The sequence below is a fragment of the Dromiciops gliroides genome, chromosome 3 (genome assembly GCF_019393635.1).
Source record: "Dromiciops gliroides isolate mDroGli1 chromosome 3, mDroGli1.pri, whole genome shotgun sequence".
In the NCBI taxonomy this organism is placed as follows: domain Eukaryota; kingdom Metazoa; phylum Chordata; class Mammalia; order Microbiotheria; family Microbiotheriidae; genus Dromiciops; species Dromiciops gliroides.
This window is the reverse complement of record NC_057863.1, coordinates 34,426,439-34,450,487: the sequence shown is the minus strand read 5'-3', so window position 1 is coordinate 34,450,487 and position 24,049 is coordinate 34,426,439. Positions and strand designations below refer to the sequence as shown.

Here is a 24,049-nt window from a genome sequence, read left to right as displayed (position 1 = left end):
AATCTGTTGAGAAAAATAGTGGGAGCTTACTCACCAGATCTATTTACCCAGCTTTTCTTGAAAAATTAACACAAATGGCAGGAAAGGGATTACAGACCACAAGGTCAGCACATTTGCAGCAATTGGTCCAGAAAATAAAGTATAAAATTGGAGGAAAATGTTTTTTTCAATATACCTCTTTTTTTCCCTCCCATAGGTCTTTTAAATTTCCTTTGTTGTAAATACACTGACCTTGTGATCTGCTTCCTGTCTTTTATGCTACTTTCATAAGACATGCTGGGTAAATATACCCAGCTTGCCTGTGACATTAGTCCCAAAGAGTTATGGAGTAATAGGGACCATCACCCAAAGAGAAGGCTCCACGTGTAAGTCTTATCCCTAATCCCTCAATTTCGTTTTACATGGTGCTTGAATGTGCCCTGTACTCTACACTCTTAATTAATAATAATAACAACTCACATTTACATAGAATTTTTTTTTGGTGAGGCAATTGGGGTTAAGTGAATTGCCTAGGGTCACACAACTAGCAAGTGTTAAGTGTCTGAGGCCAGATTTGAACTCAGGACCTCCTGACTCCAGGGCCGGTACTCTATCCACTGCACCATCTAGCTGCCCCTACATAGAATTTTAAGGTTTACAAAGTGCTGCACATGGGCAGCTAGGTGGCACAGTGGATAAAGCACCAGCCCTGGATTGATACTTACTAGCTGTGTGACCGTGGGCAAGTCATTTAACCCTCATTGCCCCACAATAAAACAACAACAACAACAAAGTATTACACATACATGATCTCATTCCATCTTCACAATAATCCTATGAAATAGATGCTATTATTTATTATTCTAATTTTCCAGATGAGGAAACAAACTGAGAAAAGTTAAATTATTCCGAATAGTTTGTATAGTATTGGAATTAATTGTTCTTTAAACGTTTTGTAGAATTCACTTGTAAGCCCATGTGGCCCTGGAGATTTTTTCTTAGGGAGTTCATTGATGGCTTGTTCAATTTATTTTTCTAAAATGGGCCTATTTAAGGATTTTATTTCCTCTTCAGTTAACCTGGGCAATTTGTATTTTTGTAAATATTCATCCATTTCATTTAGATTGTCAAATATATTGGCATACAGTTGGGCAAAATAGCTCCTAATTATTGCTTTAATTTTCATTTCATTGGTGGTGGATTTACTACTTTCATTTTTGATACTGGTAATTTGGTTTTATTTCTTTTTTTTTTCAAAATACAGAAATTAAGGTCTTCATTTCAAGATCTGATTATAGTCAGCCCTCTTATCAAGTGTCAATGGTCACTTGCCACACCCACACCAAGTTGTCTATATATCCAGCAAATAGAGTCTGACCATCAGCAGACCAGGCTAAGGAAGTACATTAGGGAGGCTCAGCCTTGCTGCTGGTGCCGATCACTTCTTGTTTAATCTCATCCACAATGTTTTTACCCTCTAGGTCCCGGATCTTGATGCTGGGCCCAGTGGTAGCACAGAGCTAGTAGCGATTGGGGCTGAAGCAAAGGGCATTGATTATATCACCACCATCCAAAGAATAGAGGTGTTTACCTTCATTGAGGTCCCACAGTATGGCCTGACCATCCTTGCCTCCAGAGGCACAGAGAGAGCCATCAGAAGAAACTGTAACTGTGTTTAGGTAGCCTGTGTGGCCAGTGTGGTTTGTCTTCAGTTTGCAGTTGGCCAAGTTCCAGACCTTGACCAGTTTGTCCCAGCCACAGGAGACAATGATAGGGTTGCTGCTATTGGGTGAAAAACAGACACAGGACACCCACTCTGAGTTGCTCTCATCATGCACAGTGTATTTACAGACACCCAAGGTGTTCCACAGCTTGATAGTCTTATCCCGGGAACCAGAGACAATCTGACGGTTGTCTGAAGAGAAGGCTAGACTCAGCACATCCTTGATGTGACCAACAAAGCACCTGGTGGTAGTGCCAGTTGTAAGATCCCAAAGTTTTAGTGTGCCCTCCCAGGAGCCCGAGAGTACAAACTGGCCATGAGAGGAAATAAACACATCACTAACAAAATGTGAGTGACCACTGAGGGCATGCTGGGGTTTCATCTCTGGTAAGCTTCCACATGATAATGGTCTTATCTCTGAAGGCTGACAGGATCATGTCTGGGAACTGGTGAGTCATAGCGATATGGGTCACCCAGCCATTGTGGCCTTTAAGGGTATCCCAAAGGGTCATCTGTTCATTCATGATGACGAGAGTTCAGGGGATCGCTCCAGGAGGAAGGATGGATCCAGATTGCATGGATAGAGCCCAGCCAGCACTCCTACACATGAGGGGCCTAGCAAGAAAATAGCTCTTCTTTCTTTTTTTTTAATTAAATTAACCAAAGGTTTATCCATTTTATTGTGTTTTTTTTCATTAAACAAGCTCTAACTTTTATTGATTAATTCTATAGTTTTCTTGCTTTCAATTTTATTAATTTCTCCTTTGATTTTCAGGATTTCTAATTTAGTATTTAATTGGGGATTGTTAAGAAGGAGTTTTACCAGATTCCTTTTATGATACAAATATGGTGTTGATACCTAAACCAGGCAGAGCCAAAACAGGGAAAGAAAATTATAGACCAATTTCCCTAATGAATATCAATGCAAAAATCTTAAATAAAATATCAGCAAGGAGATTACAGCAAATGCTCATCAGCATAATACATTATGACCAGGTGGGATTTATACCAGGAATGCAAGGCTGGTTCAACATTAGAAAAACTACCTTCATAATCAACCACATCAATAACAAAACTAACCAAAATATTATGATTATCTCAATAGACACAGAGAAAGCATTTGACAAAATATAATACTCATTCCTATTAAAAACAATATAGAGCATAGGAATAGGTGGAACTTTCCTTAAAATAATAAGCAGTATCTACCTAAAAAAAAACAACAAACATTATATGTAATGGGGATAAGTTAGAGGTATTCCCCATAAGATCAGGGGTGAAACAGGGATGTCCATTATCACCTCTATTATTTAATATTGTACTAGAAATGTTAGCTATAGCAATAAGAGAAGAAAAAGGAATTAAAGGAATTAGAATAGGCAAGGAGAAAACAAAACTTTCACTCTTTGCTGGTGATATGATGGTATACTTAGAGAATCTTAAAGAATCAACTAAAAACTGCCTGAAACAATTAACAACTTTAGCAAAGTTGAAGTATATAAAATAAACCCACAAAATCATCAGCATTTCTATACATGACCAACAAAGCTCAGCAGCAAGATATAGAAAGAGAAAATCCATTTAAAGTAACAGTAAACAATATAAAATACTTGGGAGTCTACCTGCCAAGACAAACCCAGGAACTCTATAAACATAATTACAAAACACTTCACACAAATAAAATCAGATCTATGTAATTGGGACAATATCAATTGCTCATGCATAGGCTGAGCTAATATAATAAAAATGAAATTCTACCTAAATTAATCTACTTATTCAGTGCCATACCAATCAGACTACCTAAAAATTATTTTATAGAGCTGAAAAAAATAATAACAAAATTCATCTAGAAGAACAAAAAGTCAAGAATATCAAGGGAACTAATGAAAAAATGCACAGGAAGGTAGGCTAACTCTATCAAATTCCAAGCTATACTAAAAAGCAGCAGTCATCAAAACTATTTGATACTGGCTAAGAAATAGAGTGGTGGATCAATGGAATAGGTTAGGCACAGGAGACACAGTAGTAAATGACTATAGTAATGTATCTACTGTTTGATACACGAAAAGACTCCAGTTTCTGGGATAGGAACTCAGTATTTGACAAAAACTGCTAGGGAAACTGGAAGATAGTATGGGAGAAACTAGGCATAGACCAACATCTTACACCTTATACAAAAAAAAAAAAAAAAGGTCAAAATGGGTTCAAGATTTAAATGTAAAGAGTGATACCATAGATAAATTAGGAGAAAAGGAACAGTTTACCTCTCAGATCTATGGAGAAAAAAAAACAATTTATGCCCAAACAAGAGATAGAGAATATTATGAAAGGTAAGATGGAAGACTTTGATTACATTAAATTTAAAAGTTTGTTTACAAACAGAAGCAATGCAGCCAAAATTAGAAGGGAGGCAAAAAACTGGGAAACAATTTTTACAGCCAATATTTCTGATAAAGGACTCATTTCTAAAATATATAGGGAACTAAATCAAATTTATAAGAATGTAAGTCATTCCCCAATTGAGAAATGTTCAAAGGATATGAACAGGCAGTTTTCTGATGATGAAATCAAAACTATCTATTACCATATGAAAAAATGCTCTAAATCACTATTGATCAGAGAAATGCAAATTAAAACAACTCTGAGATACCACTTCACACCTATCAGATTGGCTATTACAACAAAAAAATAAAATAATAAATGTTGGAGAAGCTGTGGAAAAATTGAAACACTAATGCATTGTTGGTGGAGCTGTGAACTGAACCAACCATTCTGGAGAGCAATTTGGAACTACACCCAAAGGGCAATGGGACTGTTCATACCCTTTGACCCAGTGGTATCACTGCTAGGTCTGTATCCCAAAGAGACCATAGAAGAGGGAAAAGGACCCACAAGTACAAAAATATTTATATCTCTTTGTGGTGGCAAAGAATTGGAAATCGAGGAAATGCCCATCAACTGGGGAATGGCTAAACAAGTTGTGGTATATGAATGCAATGGAATAATACTATTGTGCTGTAAGAAACGATGAGCAGGAGTTGAGAGAAACCTGGAAGGAATTACATGAAGTGATACTGACTGAGAGGAGCAAAACCAGGATTGCATTGTATACAGTAACAGCAACATTGTGTGATGAACAATGGTGATAGACTTGGCTCTTCTCAGCAGTGCAATGATCCAAAACAGTTTCAAAGAACTCATGATAGAAAATGTTCTCAACATCCAGAAAATAGAACTGTGGATTATGAATGCAAATTGAACCATACAGTTTCTACTTTGGGACTGTTTTTTTCCTTATTTTTTGAGTTTTTTTCCTTGTGCTCTCATTCTTCTTTCACAAGATTACTAATGTAGAAATACATTTAATGTGATTGTACATATATAACTTATATTAGATTGCTTTCCATCTTGAGGAGGAAGGGAAGGGAGGGCGGGAGAAAAACTTTTAACTAAAAATCCTATGAAAACAAATGTTGAAATCTATCCTTGTATGTAACTAGAAAATAATAAAATACTAAAGAAAAAAGAAAAAGAACAAAATAAAAGTTAAATTATTTGCCCAAATAACTTGGTCACAGCTTCTCTGAAGCTGGATTGAAACTCAGGTCTTCCTGACTCCACCTCGGTCAAGTGGCCTGACTATTACCCCAAGAAGCCAGCAAAAAAGAAACATTTCATAGGATCTTGGATTTAGAGAGGAAGTAATCTTAGACATTATATAATTCATTGTCCCCATTTTACAGATGAGAAAACTGGGGCCCAGGAAAATTAATTCACTTACCTAAGGTCATGTAAGTAAAAATTCAAAGTAAAGATATTTTATATAACTTTTCTGAATTTATTTTTAGCATATGCCTAACATGCTTTTCCTTTCAAATCTATCTCATTTTAAGGGAAAGGCACATATTTTGGAGCTGCCTATATTCTGACTGCTATAGCTAAGTGTTAAATTACATATTGTCTAATGGACTGACTTCCAAATTAACATTAGGGAGGAAAAGTCATTGGGACTGCCCATTAAGGGATACTTAGGGGAATAAATATTTATATAGCCAGTTGATATTTTAATCCTACCTATCGCTTGTTGTGACTGGTAGGAAAAAAGTTTATAGTGATCACTAATCCAGAGCTTGAAAGATGATTTATCATTGCTCATGGAACTTAAGCACACATTGTAGGTCTAGATTATAAATATGCCTCAGTTTACCCATCTACAACATCTTTCTCTGTGTCCTGAAAAAACATGGAAGAGGTTTTTTTACCCTATTTTTCTCCATTATAATGTGAGTTCATCAAAGACAGAAAACCATGTTTTTGCTTTTCTTTGTCTCTTTGGATCTAAGCACAGTGCCTGCCATACGGTAAATAATTAATAAAGGCCTGTTGACTGATAGAACCATAGGTAGGAGGGATCTTAGAAGCCATCTAGTGAACACTTTATAGATGAGGAAAACTTGAGGAGGCTAAAATATTTTTCTCAGGATCACACAGGTAGTAAGCAACAAGGTAGCCTTTACAATCCAGTTCTCTGACTCCAGAGACTATGTTCCTTCCATTGGAACAGATTGGATTATGGGAAGGTACATGCCTAGAAACAAGCTCCACTAGGATAGAAATAAGGAAAGTTCTGGGTGAAAGAGATCAACTGAAACTGGGAGTTGATTTAATTTGCATTTCTCTCATTGATAACTATTCAGAACATTTTCCCTTGTTTTTATTTCTTCATTGGAAAACTTCCAGTTCATTTTTTGGGGGGGTTGGGGGGGCAATGAGGATTAAGTGACTTGCCCAGGGTCACACAGCTAGTGTCAAGTGTTTGAGGGTGCATTTGAACTCAGTGCTTTATCCACTGTGCCACCTAGCTGCCCCCTCAGTTCATATCCTTTGACTGTTTACCACTGACCATATTCTTATGACACTTATGACACTATCTTCATCTGGAGAAAGAACTGATAAATACAAGTATGTATATATACATATGTATGTATGTGTATATATGTATATACATATATATTTATACACACATATATTTGTGCCTAATGGTAACCATCTCAGGGAAGGGGGAAGCTGAAAGGGGGAAGAAAAACAGAGAAAAAGAAGAAAGAATTATAATAGATATTTTATATACAGTATGTAAATTTATCATATATGTAAATGGAATATGTTGTACATAACAGATTTTGTTTAATGTGCAATTATTTTAAATTTTAAATATTATGAAAATGCTTGTTTTATCACATAAATTAAAAATAAAATAGATAATTGATTGATAGATGATAGAGAGACAGATGATAGATAAAAGAAATTAGGAGTTGATCCTTATTCCTTTCTCATTTCCAGGCAGAGATCTGAGGTCTTTCACCCTATCTCCTGTAAGAAGTCTTTCCTAATACCCCCATGAATTATAGTCTTTCTCTGCAAGGTTATCTTCCATTTACTCTGCATGTACCTTTCTATTTATTTAGATATTGTCTCCCCCATTGAAATGTGAGCTTCTTGAAGGCAATAAACAAGCATATTTTTGCCTTTCTTTGCATGCCCAAATTTAGCACAGTACTTAGCACATGGTTCAGTTCAGTCATTTTTCAGCCGTGTCTGATTCTTCATGACCCCAGTTGGGGTTGTCTTGGTAAGGATACTGGAGTGGTTTGTCATTTCCTTCTCCAGCTCATTTTACAGCTGAGGAAACTGAGGCAAACAGGGTTAAGCAGCTTGTCCAATGTCACACAGCTAGTAGGTATCTGAAGGTAGATTTGAACTCAGGAAAATGAGTCTTCTTGACTCCACTGTGCCACCAGCTGCCTTAGCACATGGCATAAATGCTTAATAAATGCATGTTGTAGATAGAATCCAGGCCTATTACTTCTGACCCTGGATCAGGGCTAGTACCAAAAGGAAATAAAAGACCATCATTACTGACTTACTATGGAACTCGTGAATCCTTGAGTGAATCTAAATATCACCTGCTGGGATGGAAGGGCAAGTTCTATGGGAGAGAAAATTAGCATGGCCACCGATACTATTTAACCCTGGGGTTTGGGCTACATGCCCTCCAGTGAATCATGGAACCCAAATGAGAGATTCCTGCTGGGGAATTACTTTTCTGACTAAACCGGGTTCTTTTAGCCCATCAGGTATACTTGCTCCTCGTCCTTCAGCTTCCCAAGTGCTCCAAATTTCCCCTCCCAAAATTCATCATCACAAAACCCTTGGATTCTTCCTCACTGGACCTTCTCCTTTTTCTTTCTCCTCCATTTTCAGTTCTGGTCCTTCTCCTTCTTTGCAAACTTCTGTCACCAAAGCTAGGTACAAAATGCAAAATGTCACCCAATTTAAATCTTATATCTTTGGTCCTTTCACAAAATGTGTGAGGGAAAAGATGAAGCATTCTAATTTGCCAGTTTTACGATAGGAACACATCTTGTCATGGACTTGGAGTGAGATGGGACATGAGAGGTCACTTAATCAACCCCCTTTCATTTTATAGATAAGAAAACTGCTGCCAAAGAGGGTGAGTAATTTGCGCAGCCTTTTCCTTCTCCTCCAGCATCTCCATGCCATATCACCGTAAGTGACTTTCCTCCTTTCTTTATTGTTTTTGTTCAGTCGTTTCAGTTGTGTTTAACTCTTTTTTTACTTCATTTGGCATTTTCTTGGCAGACATACTGCAATGGTTTGCCATTTCCTTCTCCAGCTCATTTTATAGATGAGGAAACTAAGGTGAACATATTAAGGAACTTGCCCAGGGTCACACAGCTAAGAAGTGTCTGAGGCTGGATTTGAACTCAGGAAGATGAGTTCACTCTACCCACTGAGGTACCTAGCTTACATTTGTATAAACTTCTTGAGTTCAGGGACTGTCTTTTTTAGCTCTCTAGTCCTTACTTAGCACAGTGCTAGATACATAGTACATGTTCAACAAGTGCTTGATCTATCTGTCTTTTCAAAATGCACACAGAAAGGAAAGGACGGATCTAAAATTCAAATCCCAGTACTCTTACTCCAAATTCTGAGGTTGTTGGGTTTTTTTCCAATCTACAGCACCATTTTCTATTTACTAAAAGCCACTAATAAATACAATATTCATCGCTTAAAATGACACAGTCCAGTAGGTCAAAGACACAAGCATCAACACACCCACGATATATCTTAAATTATAGATCATTAGCCAGCCTGTACATTTACAGGAATAGACCTGCCTTTACCAGGACTCCAAGATCAAGAATGGAGCCTCAAGTGTCACCCAATGTGAACCTTATTACTCAGTGATCCAACTTCCAAATCCTTCTATTTTTAGAAACCTCAACTCTGTGAAAGCTAACTAAAAACTGTCCAAACTGAAGACACACCCGAGCTTCCTCTGTTTTAGTAACATGACTCACCAAGTGATTTTTTTTTTGTTTTATTTGTAACTGACCTTTCCCATCTAAAACTCCAAGCCCAGAGTCTACAGGACTATTCAGGGATTAGCCAGGTGACTCTTATGTCGCTCCTAAAATGTCACAGGATTTACTTTTTTTTTTTTAATCATGGAAGTGGCATTACAACCTGGACCAAAAAAGAAAAAAAAGAGACAGTTTTCCCACCTTAACCTGCATAGGTATCAAACCAACAACCCAGCTTCTCTATTTATAAACTGGAATTTTAAGGTCTGCTAAAGGGTTTTTTTGGAATGAGGTTAGGAAACTTTATAAACCAAGATAAGTAGCAGGGATGAACTAGATAGACAACAGGTCTTTTGATGTCATTGTACCATCCTGTGTAAGGGTTAGCTTTTTTTTTTCCGGTGGTGCAATGAGGGTTAAGTGACTTGCCCAAGGTCACACAGCTAGTAAGTGTCAAGTGTCAGATGTCGGATTTGAACTCAGGTCCTCCTGAATCCAGGATCAGTGCTTTATCCACTGCATCACCTAGCTTCCCCTAGGGTTATCTTTAAATATTAATAATGAGATGGCACAGTGGATAGAGTGCTGGCCTGGAGGCAGAAAGACTCATCTTACTGAGTTCAAATCCAGTTTCGAATTCTTCCTATCTGTGTGACCCTAGACAAGTCACTTTACCTGTTTTCCTTGGTTTCCTCGTCTGTAAAAGGAGATGAAGAAGGAAATGGCAAACCACTCTAGTATCTTTGTCAAGAAAATGCCAAATAGGGTCATGAAGAGTTGGACATGATTGAAATGAGTAAGCAACAACAATAATAGTGCATTAAGGTTTGCAAAGCACTTGACAAATAGTATTTCATTTTGTCCTCACAACAACCCTGGGAAGTAGGTGCTGTTACTATTCCCCTTTTACAGAGGAGGAAACTGAGGCAGACAATGATTGTGATTAATCCAGCTTATAAGTGTTTGAGGCAAGATTGGAAATTGGGTCTTTCTGACTCCAAGACCAGTACTCTATCCACCTTCCCATTTAGCTGCATGTGTCAATGTTGACAGCATTCCATTGTAGAGGGTACTATATATACACTAGTCTTCAGACGGAAAGGTGATGTGCCCTTGTGGGGGATACTAGCAGCTGATGCATTAGGAGAGGACTAAAAGAGAAGCCAGAGACAAATCCCTGAGCCATCAATAAATCAACAAACATTTATTAAGCACCTACTGTATTCCAGGAACTATGTAAAGCCCTGAAGATACAAAGACCAAAACTAAACTGTCTTTGCCCTCTAGAAGGTTACATTCTATCATGGGAGACAATATGTGTTCATAGTATGATGATGATGATGACAATGATGGCAATGACAATGACTGCTAACATTTATAAGACTAGCTGCATGGCTCAGTGGATAGAGCACTGGGTCTAGAGTCAGAAAAACCCAAATTCAAATCCTGCCTCAGACACTTATTAGCTGAGTGACCCTAGAAAAGCCATTTAATTTCTGTTTGCTTTAATCCACTGCAAAAGGAAATGGCAAACCACCCCAGTATCTTTGCCAAGAAAACCTAATGGACAGTACTGGAGTGTTATGGTCCATGGGGTCACGAAGAGCCAAAACCAACTGAACAACATTTGTAAAGCACTTGCTATATGCTACACATTATGCATACAAAATGAATGCAAGATATAAATAGGTTCTTAAATTGTGTAAACTGACACATGATCAAAATTCTTCAGTGTTAAATTCATATCATGTGTAAAGCATTTAGAGAACAAGTGGGGTGCTTGAATTTTGTACCTATAGGAAGAGGAAAGGGAAATAATAGGAAAAGTGTACCAAAGGTGGCACAGTGGATAGAACTCTGGACCCGAATTCAGCATGACCTGAATTTAGATCCAGCCTCATACTGACTAGCTGTGTGACCCTGGACAAGTCAACTTAACCTGTTTGTTTCAGTTTCCTCACCTATAAAATAAGAGAAATGATAATACTTACCTCCCAGGGTTGTTGTAAGGATCAAATGAGATGATGACTGTAGATCACTTAGCACAATGCCTGGGACATAGTAAACACTCTATAAATATTCGATCTTAGCTATTATTATTAAAAGAGCAAGTAAAGGTTCTTGGAGATAAATATTGGACATTTTATAAGGAAATATTACAATCATTTGAAAAAGTACAAGCACATTTTGAATTTGAAATACTATATGCTTCATCTAACATGCCCAAAAGGCACCAAACACTCAAAGGGATCCATGATTTCATTAATTAGGACATTCTTTTCAGTGAAGACAACCCATACATCCCTGTCCATTCATCAAAGAAAATCCCTTCTCCCCAAATACTAAGGTAAGCTTGTGGGGTTGGGGATGAGAACCTCTACAGTTTAGCTGGGTGGGCCCTCCTGAAGCAGGCATCACCTCTTTCCAGCATAGCAAAATATGGTGGAGCTTGTGCTCCAATGACATAGCCATTGAGAACCTAGACTCACCTCCACACCCAAAGGAGGCATCCTGGGACAAAAGATTTTAAAAATGGAAAAGTAATCTTCAGATTTTTATAACAAACTCTTTTCACTCATCATAAACAGTGGAGTGTCATCTTCAACTCCTCATTTTTACCCCATATGTCTAATCTGCTGCCATCACAAGATCTCTTGTAAATGTCCCCTTCTGTCCACTTACAGCTGCGAATCTATTCCAGGCCTTCATCACTTTTTACTTAGAATATTGCAAGAGCCTTCTAACTGGTCTTTCTGCTTCAGATTTCTCTCCACTTCAATCCATCCTCTCCTCGGTTGCCAAAGATAATTCTCTTAAAGCATATATCTGACCATTTAACCCCTGCTGTTCAGATCACATCTAGGTTCAAATATGAAGTCCTCTGATGGGCATTTAAAGCTCTTCACAACCTGGTCCATTCCTACCTTCTAGTCTCCTGACACTTTATTCCCTTCTATGCATTTTCAAGTCCTGCTGGGCTCCTGGCTATTCCATATTAATAGCTTCCTTTAAGTACCAATGAAAATCCCACAAGAAGCCTTTCCCAACCCCTCTTAATTTTAGTGTATTCTTTTATATCCTATTTATTCTTCAGATGGCTTATTTGTACCTATTTACTTATCTCCCCCATCAGATTGTGAGCTCCTTGGGGAAATGGACTGATTTTACCTCTTTTTCTATCCGTAGTGCTTAGCACAGTGCCTGGAACATAGTAAGTACTTAATAAATATTTATTGACTGACTGATGTCCCATTTCTGTGCTTTTGTACTAGTTGTCACCCAAACCTGGGGTGCTCTCCCTCCTTACTTCTACCTATTATAATCCCTTGCTTACTACAAAATGATATGGCTATGGTCAGTGCAGACAATAGTTGGATAGACAACCCATGGACTTTATCCATAACATATATATATATATATATATATATATAGAGAGAGAGAGAGAGAGAGAGAGAGAGAGAGAGAGATGAGAGATAGATGATAAAGATAGAGATAGATAGATGAGAGACAGAGAGATTGAGATAGAGAGATAGATGAGAGATAGAAAGATAGATGAGAGAGATAGAGAGATAGAGAGAGAGATGAGAGAGAGATAGATGAGAGATGATAGAGAGATAGAGAGATAGAGAGATAGAGAGATGAGAGATTGAGAGATATCTCTTGGATAGACATTTTAAATAGATAACGAGGTAGGACCAAAATTGAATATGAGTAGAGTAGAAGGCTGGGTTGAATTGGGAAATTGTACAGTTATCTTAATGGTCCAAGCTTCTTCTTGAAGCAAGAGCCCATCTTTTAAATACTAATAATCTTCTTGTAAGGCTTTGAGTCATGAAATAGTACAGTCTCCAAAGAACCACTTAAAACTCACCCAAAAGAATAATGGAGAGGTGTATGGTGGACATAACCAGATTCCACAACATTACATTGGCCAATTAGAAAGAGTACAAAGACTGGTAGTAGAAAATATATGACTAGGAAAAGAAGATGGCAGGGAGAGTAAGTGATAACCGATAAACAGTAAGTGTGATCAGTTGGTATTTGTGCAATGTCAGATGATCTAGAGGAAAGATCCACCATCTCTTCTTCTTCCACCTCTACTTCTCCCTCCCCTGTACCCCACCCTCCCCAACACAATGGGTGAAGTCAATTCATTGTATTTTCAAGAGGATGTGGAGGAGTCACTCTTGATGGGCAGGCAAGAAGGGGTGGAGACTTGTAACACTGGAGGGAATTCAGATCCACTGAACCACTTTAGCGTCAAAGCAGTACAATGTCAATATTCACCATTTGGTTTTCTTGTAAACCAGAGAGAAGAACACAATTTAAACAACTGAGGAGCCCTTTCTGTGTGCCTAGGGATTACTCTTGCATACAATTAGCCTAAATCATGTCTCCTTTTCTCCAAAAGGCAAGCTAGAAAACTCATTCGTAACATTACCTTTATAGAATTTTTTTTTCTAATTCTGATACAGTATAAATTGCAAAATGACTTTGGAGGAGAAAACACTTTGAATTTTGATAAATGGCCAATCGCATAGGATGAGCAGGAAGAAAAAGTTCACTTTGGCCTCCCTGAGAAACTATTCCATTAACTATGAGAAATACAAAATCACCTAGAGCCAATAACAGTGTTTATTTTCTTTTAACGTTTATTGGGGGCAGCTATGTGGTGCAGTGGATAAAACACCAGCCCTGGATTCAGGGGGACCTGATTTCAAATACGACCACAGACACTTGACACTAGCTGTGAGATCCTGGACAAGTCACTTAACCTTCATTGACTCGCCAAAAGAAAAAAAAATATTTATTGATACCTTTTGTTTTCACGTCACTCCATTTCCAAATATGTCCCTCCTCCTATATCCAGACATGTCTCCTTTATAACAAAGAATAAAAAAGAAATTTTAAAAAACATTTTAGCAAAACTAAACAACATATCAACAGTGAGAGCAAATGCAATATTCCTCATTCATAACCTCACACCTCTGCAAAAAAAAAAAGTGGGGGGGAGCAAGACGCATTTTCTCATCTCTTCTTCCATGAAACGCTTGGTCATTATACTTAGAAATATTTTTTGTTTATTGTTTTGTTGTTACTAATTCCATTTTTACAGGGGGGGGGGGCTTGTCCACATGAGCTCAGTCGTGGAACACTGATGAACGGGGAAAAAAGGTGAATCCAACTGCTTGCAAAAGGAGGATTACTGCGTGCACCTCAGGAAACATCATGGTCTTACTACGTCATCAACACACTTGGCAGGGCTGTAATGAAGTACGCTTGTTGGGCTATAGGGGACCCCGCCTCCCCACTCTCAGGCTCCGGGGGCCAGACATAGGTTTGGATAACTCTCCCCTAAGCAACGAATATACAGGTAACCACCCCCCACCCCCCAGCAAGACTTCTGAGTACAGAAAGTGGGGTTGTTAATTCAAGGCTGAAACCTTGTAACCCTTGCTATGCCTCAGTAGCCCGGTCCAGCCCCTGCCCCCTTCCCCACGGCATGGCCTCGGCTCTTTCCCCAAAGCCAGGAGAGAGCAGGTGTCCAACCCGGACGTACAAAGCCAGCAGGGAAGGAGCAAGAAGAGTTGTCAAGGTGTGGTCACCTAAGGGGAGGGCTTGGGAGGGGGCGGGGCGGCGCGAGAGGACAATGGAATGTGATGTTTCAAAATAAAAAGCGGGAGCTCGCGGAAAGAACACAAAGGCGAGGGCGTTTGCGCTGCGCTAGCGCTGGCGGGGCCCCGGACCAAGGTCGGGGCCTCACTTAGCTGTTGGGGAAGGTACCACTCCAGGTGCCGCTCCGGAGAATTGAACTTGGCTGGTAGGATACGAAAATGAACCCGGGCCCCACATCTTCAGCAACTCCCCCTCTTTGGGGAGAGAGTGGGAAATAAGTGAGAAAGGAGGGGACCCTCATCTCAGCCCCACTTCCATCTCCCTTCCTATTCTTGTCTCTGCCCTCGTCTCCATTCCTATTTCCACCCCCATCGCCATCTTCATTTCTACCCTCATCCCCATCCTCATCCCCACCCTTATCCCCATGGTCATCTTGATCATCATCTCCATTCCCATCTCGACCCCATACAACTGCCAGTCAGTTAATAAGCATTTATTAAGCAACTACTATGAGCCAAGCACTGTACTAACTGCAGGGGATACAAAAAAGAGGCAAAATATAGACCCTGCGTTCAAGGAGCTCACAATCTAACGGGGAAACAGCAATCAAACAACTATGTAGAAACAAGCTATATGCAGGAAAAACAGGACACAAACAAAAGAGGGAACGAACTGGAATTAAGAGGGTTTGGGAATGGCTTCCTTTGGAAGGTGAGACTCGAGTAGGAACTTGGAGGAATATGAGGAAGGGAGAAGGACAGAGGGGGAGGATGGGATGAGGAGAGAGAGAATTCTAGGCATGAGGAACAGCCAGAGAAAATGAAGTTCATGCCTACATTTACAGAAAGCCACAGAGTACTTGAAATATACGTGCGAGTCATGAGGGATTTGAAATGCACAAATATTGCCCTCATTGGCCCCATAAGTTTAGTGTGCTTTATTAATAATCCTATAATTTGTATTATTATCTTATAATGATTAATTATCACTAATATAATTAAGAATAACTAAACTTGGCCAGAGTTCTAGCTACTTTGTCATATTTAATTCTCATAACAACCCCCTGAGAGAGCTATGGTGATTGTCCCCATTTTAAAGTTGAGCAAAAAGAGACTCAGAGTAATTAAGTGACTTGCCTAGGGTAACACAGCTAGTAAATATCTGAGGTAGAATTCGAACTTGAGGCTTTAAGTACACCATGGAATCCACTTTGTTATTGCAACCTCTCATGGACCCTGCTTTAGAATTATATACAGAGTGTGTGTGTGTGTGTATGTGTATGTGTGTATGATATGTATATGTATGCATGTGCATATGTATATGTGTATGTAGGTATATATGCATGTGTGTGTAGATAGATGTTGATGTAGATATATACACATGTATACACATGTATAAATATGCACACAAAATTTAATATATTACACACATTATATAATATACAATTTTATTTTATATTCATATATTATAATTTATTGTCTATATGTATATATACACACATATGTATGCATTTACACATATACATATATACACAAAATTTTATGTATTACATACATTATACAATATACAATTTTATTTTATACGTATATATTATACTCTATAGTCTCTCTATATAAATATATACCCACATATGTATATACTTACACACATACATATATACACAAAATTTAATAATTTAATGTATGTAATATTTGTGTATGTATATATGTATGTGTATGTGTATGTGTGTGTTTCAGTTCTTGGATATTTCAGCATTAGACCAGTCCCCATCTCCATCATTTCCTCCTCCATGTTCACTCTTTGACGTTAATGTTTTTCTTTCTCTGCCCCAGATTTTAAAATAGCAAACTGGGTGGTCAAAGGCCATTTCAAAGACCCCTCCTCCACCTTCTTGTGTTGCATCAGTTCAAGAGTATTTAAAAGAAAGGAACAGGGGTGGTAAAGGTTGAAGCAAAAACCTTCTGCTCTCCAAGGCAGTGTGTGCCCACCCAAGGGGCCATGCCAGACAGACCAGCATTCTTTAATTGGAAGTACCCAGGAGCATAGCCCTTAGTTTTAATAACCTCCTCTGGTTTCAGTGATGAGGGGGAGGTCCCTGTGCTGCTTTAAGGACAAAGGGCTACATTAAATGGCATCTCTTGGAAGCACAAAATGACCCTCCAGCCTCCTCTGTGAGCCCTCAGGCTGGGGATGTAATGATGAGTTGCCGTGGCATGCTGCTGTTTCATCACTAGAAGCCTCAGGGTCAAGACACAACTGCCATCTCAGGGAGTGTTTCCCAAGGGTACTTTTACCAACACACCCTGGCCAGCCCTGGCCTGTTAAACATCATTGCCATTGGCCCTTAAGAGCTTGTGACTTTCAATCTGCTCCTCCTAAAAGGGCTTGCACAAGAGAGATAATTGTAAAAGACATCACAAGAAAATCAGTCTTTCCTTGATGTGGTTAAGTAGGGGAAAGAACAGATTGTTCTCTCGAAAATTGCCCCAAGTTCATGGCTATTGAACTACAGAGAGGCCACTACTCGAAATAAACTTTAAAAAATAAAATAAAACATTCCAGGAGCAAAGTTTCTAACTTGAAATACTTTAAGTTAAAAAAATACAAAACTTTAGAAGGTTCTAAACCTCTAGTCTAAAACCAAATTCTAATTAAAGAAAAAATCTCTATGTAGAAAATTTGCATGGAGATAGATGCAACCTTTCTTTATGTTGTCTCAGCTTAGAATTGATTAAAAGGTCCTCACGACAGTAGCACATTGTAGTAACAAAACCAATCCAAATACCAAATGGACCAAGCTTTTAAAATCTTACCATATAAACAAGGTGGGAAACAAAAAAGGCAGAATGTTGCATACATAAAGAAATGCTTGTCAGAATCAGTCAATGTACTAATTGTTCTTATTTAACTTTTTCTTCATTACAAGGGAAACTTAGGGCGGCAGCTAGGTGGCATAGTGGATAAAGCACAGGAGTACCTGAGTTCAAATGCAGCCTCAGGCACTTGATACTCACTAGCTGCGTAATCCTGGGCAAGTCACTCAACCCTCATTGCCCTGAAACAACAAGGAGAGAGAGAAAGAGACTTAGATGGGGATTATCAATAATAGGTATTATCAATAATAAAAATTAAAGAAAACAATCAGTGGGGTGGCTAGGTGGCGCAGTGGATTAAGCACCAGCCCTGGATGCAGGAGTACCTGAGTTCAAATCCGGCCTCAGACACTTGACACTTACTAGCTGTGTGACCCTGGGCAAGTCACTTAACCCCCATTGCCCTGCAAAAAACAAAACAAAACAAAACAATCAGTGCATGGGGGAGCTAAGGTTGCTTCCACACTATTAGTATAAAAAGTTCAGATATTCCTAGAAGTTAACAGTCAGGTCTTACCCATTAAAAACCTTGCAACAGGGGCAGCTAGGTGGCACAGTGGATAGAGCACCGGCCCTGGATTCAGGAGGACCTGAGTTCAAATTCAGCCTCAGACATTTAACACTTACTTGTTGTGTGACCCTGGGCAAGTCACTTAACCCCAATTGCCTCACCAAAAAACAAACAAACAAACAAAAAACAAATAAAAAAACCATACAACCCAGGTCAGGTGCAGTGATTACTATTAATTCTACATGACTAATGTTGGAACGTCACTTCTCTCTGAGTGGAGAGGTGGTAGGCTATGGATACAAAATGTGATATGCTCCATCAAACTGGGTTGATGTAGTGGGTAATTTTGCTTAACTTTTGTTGTTTGTTCTATGTTATATGAGCAGATATTATAGTTGGCATGGGAAGGAAGAAAATGAACATTCATTAAGTGCTTACTACATGCTAGGCACTATACTAGGCACTTTATGAATACTATCTAATTTGATCTTCACAACCTTGGGAGGTTTTGTTGTTAAGTTGTTTTTCAGTCGTGTCCATCTCTCTGTGGTTTTCTTGGCAGAGATACTAGAGTGCTTTGCCATTTCCCTCTCCAGCTCATTTTGCAGATGAGGAAACTGAGGGAAACAGGATTAAGTGACTTGCCCAGGGTCACACAGTCAGTAAGTATCTGAGGCTGCATTTGAACCCAGCAAGATGAATCTTCCTAATTCCAACCCCAGTGTTCGACCCAATGTGCCACCTCACTGCCCAACTTGGTATGTGCTATCTTTAATTTAATCTTTAATTTCAAGTTGTAGAAATGAAGGCAAATAAGGGTTAAGTGACTTGGTCAGGGTCACACAGCTAATATGTCTTTGAGGCTAGATTTGAACTTAAGGCTTCCTGTCTCCTGTCTCATTGGCAACATGAGCTGCTTGCTAGTATTTGTAGTATAAAAATAAAAATGAACTAATAAAATATTTTTTAATGGTGAAGACTCATTCAGCAGATTAAAGGGAGATGTGGTATGAGATGTGAGTCCAAATCCCTTTCCTACCAAATTGATACTAATTTTCCCAAATATATTTCTTATATAATGAATGTGTTCCTCAGTATTTACTTTCTAAATAAAGGTCTGTCAATAATGCTTTGAATACATGTGGTTGGATATCTAGCATCTATTTCTCTATGTCTCTATTTTTTACTCAAAAGCAGAGAGTTTTGATGATAACTGCTTTGTAATATATTTTGAAGTCTGGGAGCAGAAGAGTCTTTTTATCAGCTCCTCTCTGTGCCCTTTAATATTCTTACCCATATTTCCATATAAAATTCATTATGATTTTGAATAGTTCTATAAAAGAAACCCCTTGGTGTTTTGATTAGTATTGCATTAAAGTAGATAAATTATTTGGGGGAGTATTGTCATTTTTATTGTATTAATCTAACTCATCCATGAATATTGAGTATACCCCCAGTTATTTAGGTCTTCCTTTATCTTGGTCATTAGAGTTTTATGTGAGGCAACGTGGCAGAGGGCAACCATTGATTTTGCAGTCAGGAATTCTGAGGTTCAAAACCCACCTGTGACACATACCTTAAGTGTCAGTAGGCTGGCCAACTAAGACTAAACATTGCAGAATAGTTTTTTAATCTGCATTGGTAAGAGAGTCTCTCTAATGAGAATGTCCCCTTTATCAAGGAAATAACAGGGATATGTATGTGTAGATATGTGTGTATACATGTATTTGTAGATATATGTATACATGTATATATGTATGCATAAAGGTCTCCATCTATAGATCCTTGGTTTGGATTCCTAATTCACTAGCATTTTACAATTAGTTACTGTAAAATGGGTTTCTTTTCTTGGTTTTTATTAATAGTAGGTAGGAATGCAGATAACTTCTGTGGGTTCTTATAGCCTTTGATTTTGCCAGACTTACTTATTGTCTCCGGTTTTTGTTGTTTTGTTTTGTTTTGTTTTGTTTTGTTTTGTTTTTCAGTTGAGGCATTTAGATTTTCTACCTATCCTAATGTCTTATGCAAATAAATATATTTTGACCTCTTCATTTCCACTGTTAATTCCTCAAATATATGTTTTCCAACCTCATTGATAGACTGAAATGGAAAGAATCTCTTTCTTTTGCTGTTGTTTAGTCATTTCAGTTGTGTACAACTCTTTATGACCCCATTTGGGTTCCCTTGACAAAGATGCTCAAATGGTTTGCCTTAACCTTCTCCAGATCATTTTATAGATGAGGAAACTGAAGCAAAGTGAAGTGACTTGCCCAGGGTCACACAACTAGGAAGTGTCTGAGGCCAGATTTGAACTCAGAAGGATAATCTTCCTGTACTCTACCCACCACATCACCTAGCTCCCACTACTGTGTCAAATTAAAAATGGTATAAATGGGTCTCCTAAATTTGTTTGTATTTGTTTTTAAGGAAGTGTGCCTAATTTTTTCTAGGTGCTTTTTTTCCTCTATTGAGGGAAAGTTCCTCTATACTTATTATTTTTAGTATTCTTATCAGGACAGAAAACTTTTTTTAACCAAAATCTTTCTTATATACATATATGAGATTTTTTTTAGATTTTTGAAGTATAGTCTTATTGTTTTTGTAGTCTTTTTTGATATTGACTTATCCTTCCCTGGGATAAACTTTGCTTAATCATTGTGAATATTTTTCTTATATACTGCTATATTTTATTAGCTAATATTTTCTTTCCTATTTTGCATATGCAGTAGAAAAATAGTATTTAATTTTCTTTTTATGTTATCTTTACCTGGTTTTAAAATCAAAATCATATTGGCCATGTAATACCTTTAATAATCTTTCTCTGTTGTTCATTCTTCTTTCTTGAAGAGGACCAATGACATCATAAGGGATGTCTTGAATAATGTCTTGAATTGCACGTGTACTGGATTTAAGCCAGGCATCAACCTACTTTCTCCTTTAGTCATCATAAGCTATATAACATAAGGACTATTTGGCCTTGGCTCTGTTTTAAAGAACTCTATCATAAAACCAATTGGAAACAAGTTGTTTGGTTGGTTTTTAAGGAGATGAGATGAGGCATTTCTTCTGTGATTTGTCATATCTTTAAGATTCATCTATTGAAATGAATCCATTTTCTGTTCTGTAAGTTCATGACAATTTGTATTTTGTAAATAATCAATCATTTCCTTTAAATTCTCTCATTTGTTAGAATATGGCTTCAGATAGTTTTTTCTAGCAATATTCCTGATTTCTTTTGTATTTGTTGTGAACTCTCCTTTTCAGTTTGTATGTTTTCTAATTTATATTTTTCTCTCTTTTTTTCAAATTGAAATATCTGTTTTATTAATAATAAAAACTAACTTGTTTGGTTAATGATTTTTACTCTTTTTCTCAATGTACTTTATTCATGTCTCTTCTTTACTTTATAATATCTTCGGGGGGGGGGGTTGTTTGTTTGTTTTTGCTTTTTTGAGTTTTTGTGGGGCAATGAGGGTTAAGTGACTTGCCCAGGGTCCCACAGATAGTACATGTCAAGTGTCTGAGGTCAGATTTGAACTCAGTTCCTCCTGAATCCAGGGTTGGTGCTTCATCCACTGTGCCACCTAGTTGCCCCCTACTTTGTAATATCTTTTTAATTTTCCTTTGGATTAAGGCTTCCCTCCCCCTTCTAGCTTAAAAGGTTAATTTATGTATTTTTTCCTTTTCTTTCTTATCAGTGTTAATATAGTGATTTAGATCTAAGAACTACTTGGACTTAAATCCATACATTTTGATTTATGCTGTTATTGTTCTCTGTCTTTTAAATGTTCTCTTGTTGATGTTTCCCTCCTTTATCCTAATCATTGGTTAAAAGTTTATTGTTAAAGTTTCCATATAGTTGTATTTTTTGTTAATGTTAGCTATTTGATTCTAATTTATTGCACTGTACTATAATATACTATGTATTATTTCTGCCTTCAATATTTCTGGGGCTCTTTTATGATCAATTTTTGTGTGTTCCATATGTACTTTAAAAGAGTACAGATTAGTTACCTTCATCCATTTAGTTAGCATTTATCAATCATTAACCATTTATTAATTGTTTTAGTCCCAATGTTAGATACTGGGAATGAGAACACAAATATCAAAATGTCCTTGCTGTTGAGAAGCTTATATGCATCTAATAATAACAATTACTCTAATAAGCAACTTAAATAAATGATTTCTTTATAGTTAATCTTGTCATTTGATTTTTCATATTCTGGCAATGAAAGATTAAGGTCTCCTATTATTATATTTTGTCTTTTTCTGCTTGTATATATGATAATCATCTTTTCAAAATTTTATCATAAAATTGTGTGCCTGTACATTAATAATTATTACATATTTATTATGAATTTTTATTTCTCTATTAAGTAATAGCCTGTTTTTCTTTCTATTATTTCTAGTATGAAGTGATCAGATAGCATTACTTCTCCTCCTCACTTTTTGGAACTTATAGTAGCATGATCTAGTTTAAATCAACCTGTCCAATCATAAATATGTATGGCATTTTCTATTAAATGTGCTTACTGTAAACAATGTATTCATAGATTTTGTTTCTTAATCAAATTCTTTTTTTTCTTTTATGGGAGAATTCATAATATTCACACTTATTTCTATAAGAAATCTAAAGGAATGTAAGCTCCTTGAGGACAGAGACCGTTTCATTTTTACCTTTTCATTCCTAGGGTTTAGTGCCAACCCAAGTATATTAGATGTTTAATAAAGTTATTTATTGATTGAAATAATAAATCTAATTTCTATTCTGACATTTTTCTCTAGTTATTCTTGAAATTGCCTAGAGGGAATGAAATCTATCTTAATCTTTTCTGTCTATTTCAACTATGAAAACTATTAAGTAGATAGAATATTAAAAGAAACAAATTACATTTCTTTTACTAAAATATTAATTCTAATTATTCTCCAAGGTTTAATCCTTTTTTATTATTATTGAAAGACAAGTTTTGCTTTTGGGATTGCCAGCTCTTTTCTCCTTTCCTCCTTACCTGTTTCCTCCACTTATTTTTAATGTTATTCTATGCTATTTGATTTGTCTTTTGTATTGAAATAATCTGTATTCTGACTGACTGGTAAAAGTAAATATATTGATGGGAGATTATGAGCTGTAAGTTTTAATGGCTCTTCACAAAATGTCCTAAAGGCTGGGGTCAATTTCCTGGAAGTCCATATGTAAGAGGGGGTGACTCAGGTGCTGCAGATACATTACAAAGACATATTACCTAATAAGATAAAGATATTGGTAATTCATCTTTACCCATATGTTTTCAAAGGTATTTACTCCAAGTATGATCTAAGAGCCAGGCAGCTGGGTGGTGCAGTGAGTAGAGTACCAGGCCTGGGGTCAGGAAGATTTATCTTCCTGAGTTCAAATCTGGCCTCAAACATTTACTAGCTGTGTGACCCTGGGCAAGTCACTTAACCCTGTTTGTCTCAGTTGCTGATCTGTAACATGAGCTGGAGAAGAAAATGGCAAACCAATCCATTTTGCCAAGAAAACACCACATGAGATCATAATGAGTTGAACAGGACTAAACAACAACAAAAATGAGCTAAGAATACTGTGGGTAAATTTAGTAGAAATGTAGGTAGGTTTTCATTGATTTATAAAATACAAATACCTCTTGAGACATAATGGCCTGTCTTGACAAAGACTAAAGCCTTAGCATTAAGCATAAGCCCCTTTTTCAATCAAGCAATACCATCTTTTACTGGAAACCTTCCTCAACCCCTTTTCATTCTAGTGCCTTCCCACTCTTAATTATTTCCTCTTTCCTGTATATAGCTTGCTTTTTATATATTTGTTTGAGTGTTATCTCCCTCATTAGATGGTAAGTTCCTTGAGGACAGGCACTGTTTGGAGCCTCTTTTGTATCCCCAACTCTTAGCATATTGCCTGTTACATGATAGTTGCTTAAGAAATTTGTATTGATTGGTTGAT

At 37.3% G+C, this 24,049-nt stretch overlaps 1 pseudogene; it reads right to left on the bottom strand.

Moving 5' to 3' along the window:
* Nucleotides 1-1,289: 1,289 nt before the first annotated feature.
* On the bottom strand, nt 1,290-2,226 carry LOC122747108 (annotated as a pseudogene).
* Nucleotides 2,227-24,049: the final 21,823 nt, after the last annotated feature.